The sequence below is a fragment of the Lissotriton vulgaris genome, chromosome 11 (genome assembly GCF_964263255.1).
Source record: "Lissotriton vulgaris chromosome 11, aLisVul1.2, whole genome shotgun sequence".
NCBI lineage: Eukaryota > Metazoa > Chordata > Amphibia > Caudata > Salamandridae > Lissotriton > Lissotriton vulgaris.
Window position 1 is genome coordinate 889,904,493 of NC_141699.1, and position 17,289 is coordinate 889,921,781.

At 39.9% G+C, this 17,289-nt stretch overlaps 1 pseudogene; it reads left to right on the plus strand.

Moving 5' to 3' along the window:
• Window positions 1-230: 230 nt before the first annotated feature.
• Window positions 231-17,289, plus strand: part of LOC147683656 (uncharacterized) — a 38,709-nt pseudogene continuing 21,650 nt past the window's right edge.

Consider the following 17,289-nt stretch of genomic DNA (forward strand, 5'->3'; position numbering starts at 1 on the left):
CCAGTCCTTGGTGCTATCTCATCTGGATTACTGTAATGTTCTTATGCTTGGCTCAAACCTGACGGTTACAAAAAGACTTCAAAGGGCTCAGAACGCTACCACCCGCACTCTTTTTGCCTTGCCGAAACGCTGCCACACCTCACAGACTTTACGACGTCTACACTGGTTACCTGTAAAACAAAAAATCCAATTCAAAACCCTCTGTCTAATCCATAAAATTCTCTACGGCCATGGCCCTCAAATACTACAGGGACTTTGTACTTTCTACACCCCCACGCGTGCTCTCCACTCTGCTGATCTCCACCTTGCCGCACCATCAGGGTCCGCAGGAGTAGAGCAGGTGGTCATTCATTTAAGTACATGGCTCCGATACTTTGGAATTGTATCCCCACAAAGGCACGTACCACCACAAACGATCAGCTCTTCCGAAAACAAATTAAAACTTGGCTGTTCTCCTCTATCTAAGGCCCCCGCACTCGAGGTGCCGGCCATTCTGTTACTCTGTGTCCGCTGTGTTTTGCCGTTCAGCCCGTCCGCAAGCGCTGGGACGCCCTGTTGCTGGGGTAGCCATGCGCTATATAAACTTGTTTAACATAACATAACATAACATATCAACGTGGTGCCGGCAGCACGTCCCATGCAGTCAACCACACCCCCGGGCTACTGGGGAGCCCTGCAGGCCAGTGTCAATTACCCCAATTCTGAGCATGGGGCCTTGCATAAAAAAAGAGCAGGCAGTCCTAGACATCCGGCCCCAGGGCTTAAAGCGAGCCGGGTCCTGCTGGTAATCTTTAGGTGCCCTTCTACCCAGTGCCACAAGGACTAGATTTTATGTTTTAAATATATAGCTCACGCTGGGAGCGCATTAAATCAAGCAGCAGTTAAAATATAAAGGGGAAACGTTTTTCAAACCACAGGAGGTGCAGGCTCAAACCTGCTTTCTTAACTTGAGAGTCGACTGCTCTAACATTAGGCCACAGCCTTCGCCACCAAAAATGAGTAAAATCTTTAGTATTATAAACAACAAAGTGAGAGTTGTTACTTATTTATCTGAAGCAAATTACACCCAATGATAAAGCCAATAGTCCTGGCTTGTTGTGGGTGTAACGTTACTTGTGTTTTATGGCAAATGAATGGACAGAAGCAGCAAAATTCCAGTGGGGCAGCTCTGTGCAAAGGAAAGATGTTTGGTTTCAGTGAAGGGCCCGTTTGATTTTTGTTTTGTTATGAGGGGGGAGCCTGCAGGCCAGGGTCAACCCCAAGTCTGAGCCCTGGGCCTCGCATAAAAAAAGAGCAGGCAGTCGTAGACTCCCGGCCCCAGGTCTGAAAGTGGGCCGGGTCCTGCCGGTGCTGACCGTTAATCTTTAGGTGCCCTTCTCTACCCCTCACTGCCACAGGGACTAGATTTTATCTTTTAAATATATAGCGCACACTGGGAGCGTATTAAATCGAGCAGCAGTTAAAATATAAAGGGGAAAATGTTTTCAAATCACAGGAGGTGCAGGCTCGAATCCTGCTTTCTTAACTTGAAGGTCGACTGCTCTAATAGGCCACAGCCTTCCCACCAAAAACGAGTAAAATCTTTAGTATTGTATACAACAAAGTGAGACTTGTTCTTTATTTATCTGAAGCAAATTACACACATTGACAAAGCCAATAGTCCTGGCTTGTTGTAGGTGTACTTTTACTTGTGTTTTATGGAAAAATGAATGGACAGAAGCAGCTAAATACTAGTGGGGCAGCACACTATGCTAAGCCCAGATTTTAGGCTTAAGCATTAGTTACTTTACACATGGACCTGTTAATTTTTTTGTTTTTGTGACACCTTCAACCTCACGGTATGCCCCAGTGCGCACAGATGTGGTGCCAGATGCTTGTATATCTGAATGTGTACTGCATAATAGCTTAGTGTAATTGTATAGTGACAATGGCTGCTTAGCAGCTGATGGCATACCATCTTTCCAGATCGAAAGTGTAGTGAGAGATGCTGAGGAAAGTGGATTAGAGCTGTGTGCTTGGCGGCAAAAGCAGACAGAGCATAGAATTAGACCTTCAATTATACTGGTGTACTCATATTAAATACCAGTCCTCATTGGAAGAGCTTGTACTCTACTATTAGAGGCCTAGCTGTGTTGCTGAGTAATGAGAAGAGTAGGCCGGGGAATAGCTAGGGGTGGGTGTTTGGAGTGGTAAAACACCCACATAAATGTGTTCTGTAGTAATTTGTTGCACTGCTATCCCTTTCCGCTACCCCTTAAACCCCCATCATGTCTTGCTTCTTAGATACTGTGCGTTAACAAGCTATGTGACCATGATTGTTGGGAAACCTGATCCCTATGCTGCAGTCTCTACAGCAGGGGCTGCAAGGCCTGTGTTACACCCACCCGAGTCGGGGTGCCTTCATCACTGCTGTTGCATGAATGTTGATGTGTAGCTTTACTTTAATTGAAGGGGATGTGCTTCGTATGGCCAGGTTCCCAGCAGGTTTTTAGTTCCTACTAATTTTCAAATTAGCCAGCTGGTTCTGAGCAAACAGGAGGCTGTTGTGTAACTAAGGTAGAACGATGTTCTCAGCAGTCAAATGATGTCAATTGTCACTTCTATTAAGCCAGGTGTTTAGATCAGGGAGGGAGGATATTTACAATAGAATGTCTGAATTTCCAAAATTGGTAACTCCACGCTCTGACATTTTTTAAAACACTTTCTGTCCTTTTCCTGGTTTCTACTTTGCCTCACAACTTCTCTCTTTGCCCCTGATGCCTTGAAATACCTAAGTCGGGTGGCTTATTAGTGGAATAAAGCATCATGGTCAAAGGTTCAGGATATGGTGGGTCCACTCAACCATTCGCCCTTTAGAGGTTGACAAAATGAGTAACATTGAGCTGGGCAATGATAAACATGTTGTTTAGCGGCAAGATACCCCTGGGTGAACGTGCACTTTACAGGTGCATGTTATATTGAAGTTACATGTGGTCGGCATATAATGCTTTGTGCATGAGACCACTAGGAACAACTTATTTAAGTATTTCTATGACATTTCTATGGCATTTGCCACACTGTCTACAGTATCCAAATCTCTGCTCCTGTTGCCTTGAGGTGCATGTGGTTTGCATATGGTGCAGATATATGGGAGCTCTCTTGCCCCAACTACCTTTCATTCCCCTTTCTTCTACGAAATCCCCACTCTAGCTTTTTTTCCCCAGCAAAGAGCATCAGAAGTCTTACCGTAGTCCTATGGGGTTTAGATTGGTCACTTTCTACCGTTAGAAGCATGTGATAGAATGGATGAGATGGGGCATGGTTAATGGTGTGATCAGCTGTATTGCACTACCAAGCAACACCAATTGAATTACTTTCCGCATGATGGCAATGAGTCAAATTATAGCAGCTCCATAGGGATCTGCCTACCATTATATCATATGAATGTAATCCCTTTAGCACCTAACGGCTAGGGCGGTCAACCTCGAATCTGGGGAACTGGGTTTGAGTCTCTGCAATGACGCTGAACATTCTGTAATTTTGCGCAAATCACTTAATCTCCCCATGCCTAACAAAATAAAAATAAATAGAAAAATGAATGTGTCCTTATGTAATGCAACTGGGACTATGTTAAGCGCTCTAATACCCGATCCAGGTCAAGTTCGCATTATATAAAACTCTTTAAAATATATATATATATATATGTTTTTAAACTGGATTATTATGCAATTTCCTCAATGGCCTTTAGTGAATTCTTAACACTTCTTCCAAAATCTACGCATATTAGTTATAAATTGCATCAGGTCAGTGTACTTTTTGTGATGCTTTTCTCCAATTAAATAATCTGTGAATCGGTTTGATATACTTTGTATTATACCTCTGAAACTAGACCAGTCACAAACTAATTCCTGGTTTTTATATATAGCAGGACATAATCAAGCTTTCATTCAATGTCCTGTTTTTCGCTTGCGATCGCTCTGTGTGTGTTAGAAAAGATGGAGACTTTCTTTCTTTTGGACAATTCGGGTGAAGTTCTTTGTAAATGGCTGATCGAAAACAGATGAAACTGGTTGGCCAATCACCGAAGACAGAGATTTTAAAACTATGATTCTTTTCCAATCATCTGGTAAGCACAATAAGTAAACTTTTATATTAAGATTGTAACTGCAGGATAATGGTACTAATTTCCAACATGATTCAGTAAAATCCTACATTTGGGAATAAGTTAATCCAATAATGGTCAGTAAAAATTAACATGCATGTCCTCACATATTCCTTGCAGTGCTCTCCAATGACAAATGTGCCACTTATGAAAAGGGCTGAAACGTTTAGCTCGTGGCACTACTATAAGACAGCCATTTGTGGATAATCTATTTTATTTAGGCAATTTCTTTCTGGCGGTTCAGGTTCAGGCTTACAATGTGTTCTGTCTAATAAGGAAAACTTACTTTGTTATGGATAGATTATACATTTGTCCTTTAATATCAATACCTGTTTATGTATATATTCTAGCTAGCGCTTGAAGATATATTGCAAGTGATCAATGTATTATCTCTGTTTTGAAGTTTATATATAAATATGTTTTTTTCATTTTTTAGTGAAGAAACAGTGTCTTACGATTCAAAATATTTTAGAAGACCTAATTGCAAGCAATTCTGGTACAACGGAGGGTGTAAAACAGGTGTTGCTTCAAAGGGCACCGGAGGAAAAGCAGTTGATAATGGACTGTGGCAATCGGGGAAGCGCTGGAAGACTTAAGAGGGTGTTAAGTAAACTCCAAGAGGAGGAAATTGCAGAGAAAAGGTGCAATGACAAAAAGGCCAAGCAGAGTGGGCAGGATTACGTAAGAGTTGCTAACCATACTCATGCTGAAAGCACAGCTTCTCAGTCTGGTGATGAAAGTTCGCGGATGAATGTGCAGAAACTTGAAAACCTGGTCCTTTTAGCAGGGATGGCGAGTTTCCTTCATCCAAAATTTACAAGTAAATATGACGCAGTAGAACGTGAAAATGAACTTGTCTTGAAGTCCCTACTTAAATCCAAATGTCAAGGACAAAAACATGCCTCGCTTTCACCACCACACCAGTTAATACCCAAAAAACATTTTCCTACACAAGAGCTGGCTGTTTCGAGCAATGGAGTAACACCTACTAAACCCTGCTAACAAGAACCCAAAATGATGGTACACTTGGCACCACTTAGTTTGACACCACAAGGTTTTGTGGCTCATGGCTCGCAGTCACACAGCCCGGCCTACAGTGACTTTCCATCTGCAGTACCGCCTGTGAATGTGAACTGTACCCCTTGACATGATGACTCCTAAGAGCTAAATGAGTGCTGGCATTATACACATGTGCATATTGTTAAGCATGTATGCCAGCCTTTTTTCCTTGGTGAACGTAACATGCCTTTTGTTGCCAAAACAACATAAGTTCTAATGGTTATCTCTACAAAAAGCCTTGATACTTATTAAAACATTGAATTAATATGTATAAAAATGATCGCAGCACACCACTTATCATAACAGTAATACACTTTTTGCAAAAAATCATAGGACAGTCAATTGAGCTCTTGAAGATTTCTTCCTTCTTTTTTATTCTTTCAAACTCCAATCCCTTTTGTCATGCCAACGCGTTTCGCGAGGTTAAAAAAAAAACTGCTTCATCAGGGCGGAAATGATACAAGAAGCGCTTTTACAATAATATTCCTGTCCAAAGCGCTACATGCGTTAATATAGAGCCCCCTCGTTGCCAACAACCCTGTGCTTTCACTTGTTATAACACTCGGTGAGAAATGCACAATATTCGTCCGTTATTGACACCTTGTGATTCACTCGTTTAGAAAAAGATATTGCCACATTGTACATTTCTGATTAGTAATATTCACGCATAGCATTAAAAATTCATTGTCTAGCAATGGCTAAACCACAGCCATATGATGTGTTGGTGACCTAAGTATAATAAAATAATACCAGATGAGACCACTGTGTCATTTTACAAATAAATTCCCCAAGTACAAAATGCAAAAAAGCATTGAACTACATTCAACACGTAGTTACCGCAATCCTCATATTAATTCCTTGGTACCCGATGTTAAAACGAAATTCATTTGAAAAAACAATTACCTCCTGAGAGACAGGGCAAGGTTAGAATCATAGAGCATTTGATCAGTAGTTAAAATATTCACTGGACGATTCCCTACCTCCTTAGTTGAATCGACTTTCTTTTCAATTAATAGTTTGCTATGATGGTTTCCTCAACCACTAAATGCCACCTGTGTTCGTTTCTACAAAGCAAATGGAAACACATACTTATCCGTGCTCATTTTAAACCTGCGCCCTTTCTTTTCCATAGCCCAATACAACATATACTGCCAATTTGTGGCCAATCTTACCTTTTAACTTTATATACTGCAGGCGGTAAACACATAGGGGCTGCTGTTGTTGTTTCTTATTAATAAGGGTGCCAAATACTCCCAATTTTTCTGCAATTTAAATAAGAAATCCCATTAAGTCTCAATCCTTTGTGGTGCAGTTATAACTCTCGAAGAACCATTTGCTTAATACCACCTACCAGAAGTCCGTTTATTGTGCTCCACTTCTCAAAATAACCGCCGCCACATGCCCACTTCTCTATTAGGGTCTCCCCCTGTCAAATCAAAGAATATGCTACCATTACTCCTCCGAGTAAACCACCATTTCGATAAACCAATCCCAAATTTCACTTGCTTACCTCCTCAAGTATTCCTCAGCTCACCCGAGTACAGACAACCCAGTTCATCGTCCTCCATACTCCTAAATACGTCATTGATGCGTGGACATAGAAAGCGGACTACTGAGAGCCACGTATGTCCTCCATATTAGATTGGTTAAAGTCTTTGTGCTCCGATCCCCTGATACATCCTGTTGATATTCGAACTCCTTAATCGCTTCATATTATCAATCGTAAAAAAACCTTATCAAATAATGCGATCATAGTTATTAGATCGCATGACAACAGATCATTAGCGCCTTGTTTAAAATTGCAAACCAATAAAGTTTTGCCACAAATGCTTAAAAATCGTAAGTTCATACTCCGCCATCTTGGACTAGTTAGAGTTTACTTCACCATAGTTATGTATATTCCTTCCGAGGATCTTAGCTCAAACTATAAAGAAGTTGAGCACTATGCCGCCTTTTCCCCAATTTGCATGAATTTCCCAATGATTGACACACCCATAATTTCTGGAGCGCATAGTATACAAAGCCCACTTCATCACATTTGCATTTACAGAGCCTTGTCCATCCCTCATGCTAATTGGTCACTCCATGTGCCTCTATTATTTGCATCATGCAGTCTATTTCTTTTCCTCATAATTCTAGATTATAACTAGAGCATCTGTGATCAAAACACTCATCAGATCAAGAGCTACTCACTCCTCTTAAATAACGATACTACTGATCCTCATTTTGCCAAATGAAGATCAATCAATTAGTCGCCAAGAAAATATTGTAGCTCCTGATCAAAATATAGGCCGTCTTCTATGGCCCTTAGATGCATGATTATTTAAATTGCAGAAAGATTGGGAGTATTTGGCATCCTTATTAATAAGAAACTATGACAGCAGCCCCTATTTGTTTACCGCCCGCAGTATATAAAGTTAAAAGGTAAGACTGGCCACAAATTGGCAGTATATGTTGTATTGAGTTATGGAAAAGAAAGGGCGCATGTTTAAAATGAGCACGGATAAGTATATGTTTCCATTTGCATTGTAGAAATGAACACGGGTGCTTTTTAGTGGTCAAGGAAACCTTCACAGCCAAGTATTAATTGAAAAGAAAGTCGATTCAACTAAGGAGGTAGGGAATCGTCCAGTGAATATTTTCATTACTGATGAAATGTGCTATGATTCTAACCTTGCCCTGTCTGTCAGGAGGTAATTGTTTTTCAAATGAATTTCGTTTTAACATCAGGTACCAAGGAATTAATATGAGGATTGAGGTAACTACATGTTGAATGTAGTTCAATGCTTTTTTGCACTTTGTACTTGGGGAATGTAATTGTAAAATGACACAGTGGTCTCAGCTGGTATTATTTTATTATACTTAGGTCACCAACACATCATATGGCTGTGGTTTAGCCATTGCTAGACAATTACATTTTAATGCTATGCGTGAATACTACTAATCAGAAATGTACAATGTGGCATTATCTTTTTCTAAACGAGTAAATCACAAGGTGTCAATAATGGACGAATATTGTGCATTTCTCACAGAGTGTCATAACATGTGAAGGCACAGGGTTGTTGGCAACGAGGGGGCTCTACATTAACGCATGTAGCGCTTTGGACAGGAATAATATTGTAAAAGCGCTTCTTGTATCATTTCCAGCCCTGATGAAGCAGTTTGATTTTTTTTAACCTCGCGAAACGCGTTGGCATGACAAATTTCACTTGCTTGCCTCCTCATGCGTCTAAGGGCCGTAGAAGACGGCCTAAATTTTGATCAGGAGCTACAATATTTTCTTGGCGACTAATTGATTGATCTGCATGGCGAAAAATGAGGAGCAGTAATATCGTTAATTAAGAGGAGTGAGTAGCTCTTGATCTGATGAGTGTTTTGAACACAGATGCTCTAGTTATAAGCTAGAATTATGAAGAAAAGAAATAGACTGCATGATGCAAATAATAGAGGCACATGGAGTAACCAATTAGCATGACGGATGGACATTAGGCTCTGTAAATGCAAATTTGATGGAGTGGGCTTTATATACTATGCGGTCCAGAAATTGTGGGTGTGTCAATCATTGGGAAATTCAGTTAAATTGGGGAAAACGTGGCATAGTACTCAACTTCTTTACAGTTTGAGCTAAGATCCTCGGAAGGAATATATATAACTATGGTGAAGTAAACTCTAACTAGTCCAAGATGGCGGAGTATATTCGTACTATTTTTAAGCATTTGTGGCAAAACTTTATTGGTTTGCAATTTTAAACAAGGCGCTAATGAACTGTTGTCATGCAATCTAATAACTATGATCGCATTATTTGATAAGGGGGTCTTTTACGATTGATAATATGAAGCGATTAAGGAGTTAGAATATCAACAGGATGTATCGGGGATCGGAGCACAAAGACTTTAACCAATCTCATATAGCGGACATACGTGGCTCTCAGTAGTCTCTTTCTATGTCCACGCATCGATGACCTATTCAGGAGTATGGAGGATGAGGAACTGGGTCGCCTGTACTCGGGTGAGCTGAGGAATACTTGAGGAGGTAAGCAAGTGGAATTTGGGATTGGTTTATCGAAGTGGTGGTTTACTCAGAGGAGTAATGGTAGCGTATTCTTTAATTTGACAGGGGGAGACCCAAATAGAGAAGCGGGTGGGTGGCGGCACTTATTTGGAGAAGTGGAGCACAATCGGCGGACTTCTGGTAGGTGGTATTAAGCAAATGGTTCTTCGAGAGTTATAACTGCACCACAAAGGATTGAGACTTAATGGGATTTCTTATTTAAATTGCAGAAAGATTGGGAGTATTTGGCATCCTTATTAATAAGAAACTACGACAGCAGCCCCTATTTGTTTACCGCCCGCAGTATATAAAGGTAAAAGGTAAGACTGGCCACAAATTGGCAGTACATGTTGTATTGGGTTATGGAAAAGAAAGGGTGCATGTTTAAAATGAGCACGGATAAGTATGTGTTTCCATTTGCATTGTAGAAATGAACACGGGTGCTTTTTAGTGGTCAAGGAAACCTTCAAAGCAAAGTATTAATTGAAAAGAAAGTCGATTCAACTAAGGAGGTAGGGAATCGTCCAGTGAATATTTTCATTACTGATCAAATGCGCTAGGATTCTAACCTTGCCCTGTCTGTCAGGAGGTAATTGTTTTTTCAAATGAATTTCGTTTTTACATCAGGTACCAAGGAATTAATATGAGGATTGAGGTAACTACGTGTTGAATGTAGTACAATGCTTATTTGCATTTTGCACTTGGGGAATGTAATTGTAAAATGACACAGTGGTCTCAGCTGGTATTATTTTACTATTCTTAGGTCACCAACACATCATATGGCTGTGGTTTAGCCATTGCTAGACAATGCATTTTTAATGCTATGCGTGAATATTAATAATCAGTAATGTACAATATGGCAATATCTTTTTCTAAACCAGTGAATCACAAGGTGTCAATAATGGACGAATATTGTGCATGTCTCACAGAGTGTCATAACGTGTGAAAGCACAGGGTTGTTGGCAACGAGGGGGCTCTATATTAACGCATGTAGCGCTTTGGACAGGAATGTTATTGTAAAAGCGCTTCTTGTATAATTTCAGCCCTGATGAAGCCATTTGGTTTTTTTGAACCTCGGCGAAATGCGTTGGCATGACAAAAGGGATTGGAGTTTGAAAGAATAAAAAAGAAGGAAGAAATCTTTAAGAGCCCAATGGACTGTCCTATGTTTTTTGCAAAAAGTGTATTACTGTTATGATAAGTGGTGTGCTGCGATCATTGTTATAAATTGTGTGCAATCTTAGGATTGTATAGTTAGAAGTAGGGTGTTCTCTTCTCCCATTGACATTGCAAGCACCCAAGGGAACTAGAATTCTTGAATAAATTTGTGAGTGCATTACTACATGAGCGCCAATATTTTCCCATACACCCAAAGAGTTGAAATTGAATTAATATGGTACATTCATTTCCTCAGCAATAGGGCACATATACCTATCTATTAAAATGTGAGTAAACAAATGGAAAACTGTTTGATATGATCAGTATAAATGATGGACTAATGGTTGCTTTTCTTTTTTTCCCCCCCTCAGGACAATGAAGAATCATTTCATTTGATGACGTAGGAAAGTCCATCATTCAACACTGGGGTATTTTTTTTTTTTTAACGTACATATGATTTGCTTTCTCTCTAAGGAAATGGTATATAACTCCTTGTCCATAATTAATCAAAACAAAAGCTTTTCGGTTGGCCCTGGTTCCTGTCTGAATGAGGAGTGTGTACGATTACAAGCCGAAAACAAACACTCAAAAGGTGCGTGCTTGATATTCTACCTTTCCACATAAACTGTCGCAAATTCTCATTAATAATCTTTTTTTCCATCCAAACGCATGTATTGCCAAAAAGTATGCTTGTTATGTGTATATTGTATTTATTATCTGCTGCCTTTAACAACTGTATTTATTTGATTATAGCACAGTTGCAAGGCACTTGCAATAGTGAGTTGGTTATACAGTCTTTGCAAGCTGCGCTGTCTGCTTTGACCATTTCTAGGAATTTAACAGATACAACAGCATAAAAAATATGCAGTCGATCATTCACTGTACAAAAGGTACTTCTACTCTTTGCCACTCTTTTAGCACAGTTAAAGTTTATATGGGACAAACCTTATAGATTTCCTGCATGAGGACTTTGACATCCTTCTGCATGCAATGTTTTTAAATATAGCTGCTTTATACTCCTGGAGCTAACCTAGCAAATATTACATTGTTAGCCATGTACAGATACCAAATCAAAATAAAAAAACAATCTCTTCCATACATATTTTTTTGTATGTAACCTAACATTATGGCAAATAGTTAATAGTTGTGTTATTTTGCAGACTGATATGCACTAGTTGGTAAAGGACCCAAATGATCCTTCATGGTTCAGATACGTACTCGTTCCAAAGAGAAAATTGCACAGACTCTTGGAGGAAGCCAAGGCAGCTCGGGACAGTGCAGGTTTTCTTCTCAATGGTATCAGCGAAATACTTTTTTCTCCTAAAGAACTTGCATCTGCAAAAGGTGTAACGAAGGCTCGTGCTGAACAGCTGTCCTTGATGAGGAGAAGGATGATGCATTGTTTGGTAAGCTATTACAATAGTTCAAATTAACATTCAGTTGAGCTTGGATTGTGAAATGTTATTATTATACATTGTGTTAAGTTATGTTTGCATATGTGGTGTTGTATCATAATTGTACGATGACTCCATCATTACTTAACAGTTGTCTGCAAAGGAACAATAAGAGCAATGGGGGTGGCTTGTAATTTCTTAACAGTTTGTGCTGAGCTTATGCTACAAATGGCATGCAAATCTGGTGCAAAGCCTTGAGTTGGGATTTCATTTCTAAATCTGTAAGTCCAGGTGTGAGGGGCTCAAACTGGATTAATGGGTGATAGCAAACTGCACTTTTAAAATATACTGTGCTCACAGCTTTTATTTAGACCTGATCAAGTTGGTCCTGGTCCTAGCACTTGGTTGTAAGCACCCTTTTTGATTTCTGGTCACTATGCTAGTTTCTTAGACTGTTTTCAAAAGATGAATATTGCAAGTACAGTTCAGACTCACCGTGGCTGCCTCCATGATGGTTTTGTAAAGAAATCTGGCACTGATTACTTTCTGTTTGCAGAGGAAGCATGACAGCGTCTAGTGAACATGACTATGACACATGTTTCTTACAATGCATCTACATTGGTACAGTCTTTCTTCCAAGTACCCCAGCATTTCAAAAGTGTAAAAGAGGCAGAGAAGATAGACTGCTACTTAGGGCTAGAACTGTCATTCGGGACCGGGGGCTAAACACCAGTTATGTGGTGGTGCTTTGTGTTCAATTTCTGTAGTCAGTCATGTTTGCTCTTTTATAATTCTCACATTTAGTGCAGATTTTGAGCAACAGAAAAGTACCCCTGCTCTTAGCCACGCCCACTCCTGTTGCCCTAAGTGTTATATGAAGTTCTGGAGGGGACCCAACTTTTTATCATAAGAGGTCTCATCGCACAAAAGCTAAGACCTTTGTTGAAGGTGGATATTTCTGTCCTCTTCCTGAAACTCCAACAGATTTCCTGAAAACACAACTTGATGCTTCACTCTTAAGTTCATAAAGAACATTTTTATTTCTTCACCTTCTGCACCCCTCTTCATTAATGCTTTGCTCTTACCTGTTCCTCTTTGAGCAAGTGACCTTACTGTTTCACTTAGGAAACCTGTAACCTTAACCATATCATCTGGCAGACTGTATGAAATAATGGAATTGGAACTTTTTATAGGCAGCCCAGCCCTATTAAAAACCAAAAATTGTGGCGGTTGCATGATACTGATGTATTTTCACGAATTTAAGGAGTCTGTGTGCAGTGCCAATGGCTGGTCATCACTAGATAATAGAAGTATGAGAAGGAAGGTGGCTATAAAAAATTGAAATGCCAGAAGAGGATTAAGGAAAACTCTGCATCTAGAATGAAACCACGAAGTTGCTGTTTTTTATGAAGCCATTTGTTCTTGTTTCAGTAGTCTGGCCTTATTTTCCTGGATTTATTTTTCCTGGACTTTTTCTCTTGTTTGGTATCCTGGCCCCTGGGGGCCAAATATGTGCTTCAGATAAATAAAATTACATGTTGACACATCTCTTTTGATCATTTTTCCGTTAACCACAGTTTTGTTTAGTCTTTTGCAAATGATCACCATGTCAAACAGCGTCAGATAATGCTCTGTACCTCAAAATAAGGCAAATCCCAGTGATTCAGGTGTATGGGAATGCAAAGGTATTACATTGTTGCAGACCAATTCTTTTGTATGAAGGTGCTTGTGGTATTTCTGCAGGACAAACCTAGCCAAAATTAGCAATTCACAGATTTATTTTATACAAGTGTCTACCTCTCACTGTAGAGTTTAGAAAGTAATCTATGCCAAAGCAGAATAAAATTAATCTGATGATTAGGACCAGATTTATCGAAGTTTTGTGTCTGGTTTGCTTGAGTTTTATAATGCAGACCTGAATCAAAATCCTTTTCAGGATTTGCAAACCAGAGCAAATTGGTATTTGGTACAACACTCATCCGACGGTTTCACGTTTGTCTAGACATAGTATTTTTTTGGTAACGGAAGGGTACCCTTCCATTACAAAACCTAAGCTAGACTATTTGTAGACAACATTGCATTATAGTGCCAAAGTGTGTGCATGTCTCTTAGCTGCCTAATGGTGCAGTGGCGCTAGTGAGAGGGATAGACATGCCACTCCTACTCTCCCTGTTATGCAACACATCCAATTAGGGTGCTGCACCTGGTTCAGCGACAGTTTTGTAAATCTGGGCCTTACTTTAGAACTCGTGGCATCGCAAAATATTCTTGGTAATGTGTAAAAAAGGCATATTACATCCAAGTTGCCTGTTTTCGACAGGAAAGTACATTGAGGAGGTGGCCCTCCAAATGTTTTTCTACCAGCAAATCCATATTCCTAAACTACTTGTGGGACCCTGCAAGGCAATATTGGCAGTCGGCTAACGTGCTCCTAAAATGGAATTGTCAAGGTGTAATACAACCCATAATGATTTATTAGTGATCCATAGGCATTCAATATCAATAATTAAATCATCTGGGAGTAATCTACACTTGGCCTTCAATTGGCTTAATATCATCCATGAGTATTTCACAATCATTTGAAAGTCCTTATGTAGTCATCATTAAGTAATCCATACTCATTCTGTAGTTGTCCTTAAAAAATACTGAGTAATCCATGCTCATTTTTGAGTTTACATTAAATCATTCACTCATACTGAAAATGTCATAAGGCCATTCTAAAGTAATCAATAGCCATCCTGAGGCGGTCATAGGATCGTCCAGTAATAATCAAAACTCAGCCTGAAAATGTCATGGGATCATTCCAGAGTAATCAACTTTCATCTTGAAGCGGTTATAGGATCATCCAAGAATAATCAACAGTCATCCTTAAATTGTCTGGAGCTCATCCCCGAGTAATTCTCACTCATCCTGAAGTTGTCCATTAGTATTCGTGGAGTTGTAAAAGGTAATCACTCCCTGCCAGTGGAAGTCATCAGAACACCATCCTAGAGTAGTTTTTGTGATTACAGTAATTGTTATCTCATTGAAATATTCTGCCCTATAGGCATACTTCAGGATGGCTTGGGATGACTTCCCCTGATAATTACAGGAATAGCCTGGCTAAAGTCAGCAGATGACTCCAGAATCACTCCAGGATGATCTTCCTTATTGACTAGGGGAATGCTGACTTGACTCCGAGATAACAGAGCGGTAGAAGACACTCTATCTATTCATCACAGGCACCATTATGGCCAACCGATGTCGACAAGGATCGAATTAGGTAGTTTGGAATAACATGCAAAAGCCCTAGAACCCAGTACGGTGTTCCGTGTCATCTTGCCAGGCCCCCTATGACTCACAAGGAAGTTAAAGTCTTGATTATTGATAATCGTATTACATAGATGGATACACAGGGAAGTTTAGAGACAGAGTCAGGAGACACGAAGATGTTTCATATTACGGTGTAAAGTAGTCAAGCATACAATTAAACATTTTAAAAACAAAGCACAGACTTTACATATGCATGTTGTTGAAATAACCATGGGGCACATGAGTATAGTGCAGTCCATGGGCCACATCCAGCATGTATTTCAAACCAATTGTGCATGTTTTTCATATATACAATTCTGAAAATAAATAAAACAAGGAAAAGGAAATACTGATTTTGACATTTAAACATAAATTGGTTGTGTGTAAAATGACATCCAGATGATGGCATCATACAATACCTCGTACCAAATTAAGAGATCAGACGTTACATATTTAGACATACGCACCCCGATATATCGTGAATACAAATACATCCCAAAGAGGACCTCAAACTGCAGTGAGCAGAATATTGATGCATGGTCAGAAGTGGGGAGAAGAGGGCAGCCATGAACAGGTATTCCTTATAATTTAGGAATCACCCATTACTGCGACTCGCCACCGGTTGTGATATCTCCTCATATTCATTTAAACCCTTGGGTATCGGGTCCAGAAAGTGAATCTATTTACATCCTTGTAGGTTGAGAATATTTCCACAGTCCCCACATCAAGGGTTTTAATGTACCTTTTCAATTACCAGTCACCTAGTGCTGTCAATAGGATTTTTTTTCTGTGAGGAAGTGTTCTGCAGGAGGTGCACCTTCCACATCACATCTACTCTTGCTTCAATGGTGCAAGAATAATGCTTTCGCCTTCTGCTGTATTTGGCCTACATAGAGAAGCTCATATGGGCACTTAATCACATAGGTTACCTTAGTGCTGTTGCAGTTGGTGTGTTCTTTTACTGTGTATGTCTGGCAATTATGATTAAAGATCTGTGTCTAATACCATACCACATGCCTTACACCCCCTACACTTAACGTGATCCTTGAGCGGTGAAATGTTCCATAGTGTTTGTGTGGTGGGTTTGGCTGGATCCCCTAGGAGAGAGCTGACCACATAGTCTTTGATGTGCTTCCCGCTCTTAAAGGAATTAATGGGTGGTTGTGTCATCTCGACCTCGTCTGATATTAAAGACCAGTAGTGGTTGATGAAGTCCCCACCAAACACTAAAACTGTAACTTTTTTTCTCTTCCGAAGGGACAAGACTGATTTGCATACTGTTACTCCTGTTTCTATATATTGGACAGGCAAATTACACAACCATGACATTGAGTACCAGGAATTTAAACCACTTCAAGCATGTTCATGTATTTGTTACTCTATAAGTGAAGTGCCTTAAGTAGTGTGGGTTTCCCAGGAAGGGCCCTGAGCTCCTTAAGCCATAATGATTAAAGCAGTACCTCTATCCGAAGACCCGACTTTGCAGAAATGTACCTGGGTTTCTTGTGCTTTTGGTGAGAGGGAATGTGGCTTTGAATTTCCAATGGGTGTCTCTTATTTGTAGGAAGTCAAAACTGATGATGTGTGTGTGTGTGAGTGTTCACCTGGATCTGTAGTTCAACTGCTAATGTGACTGGTAGTATGCACACAGAGAGCGATAGAGTGAGAGAGAGAGTGTCTGTGGTGTTGACTGTGCTTGTGCAGGTTCCTCAGTGTCAAATCAATAATGTTAATACTGCAGAAAGCAACCATTAGATAGATTTCCCTACTGGAACCATGCAATTCTCATGTACCTGTTGATAAAGTAGAAGTTACACTCACTGTGCCTACATTTGTGCACATTATTTAAAGTTACAAGTACTAAGTCAACATTGTGTTTTTCAGATGAGTCAGGATGCGTCAAATGCTTTGGAGCATCTCTTTTGTTGGTTCAGGGCACCTTCACTGCAAGTCTTCATTTTCTCCAATATATAAGTATGGCTAGTCAAAGGACTTCGACATGGGACTTCTTGCTCAGGGTTTTCGAGGGACATCCTGTTCAGATCACTCAAATCTGCACCTGGTTACAAGGTGTTAAAAGCAAGATCAAGTAGGCATGACTAATGTTCAGGAGAAATTGCATGATATTGGTGTCACCACATTGCATAGGTGACAGTCAGATACTATAAAAATATACTTCCAGATATATTCTCGTTC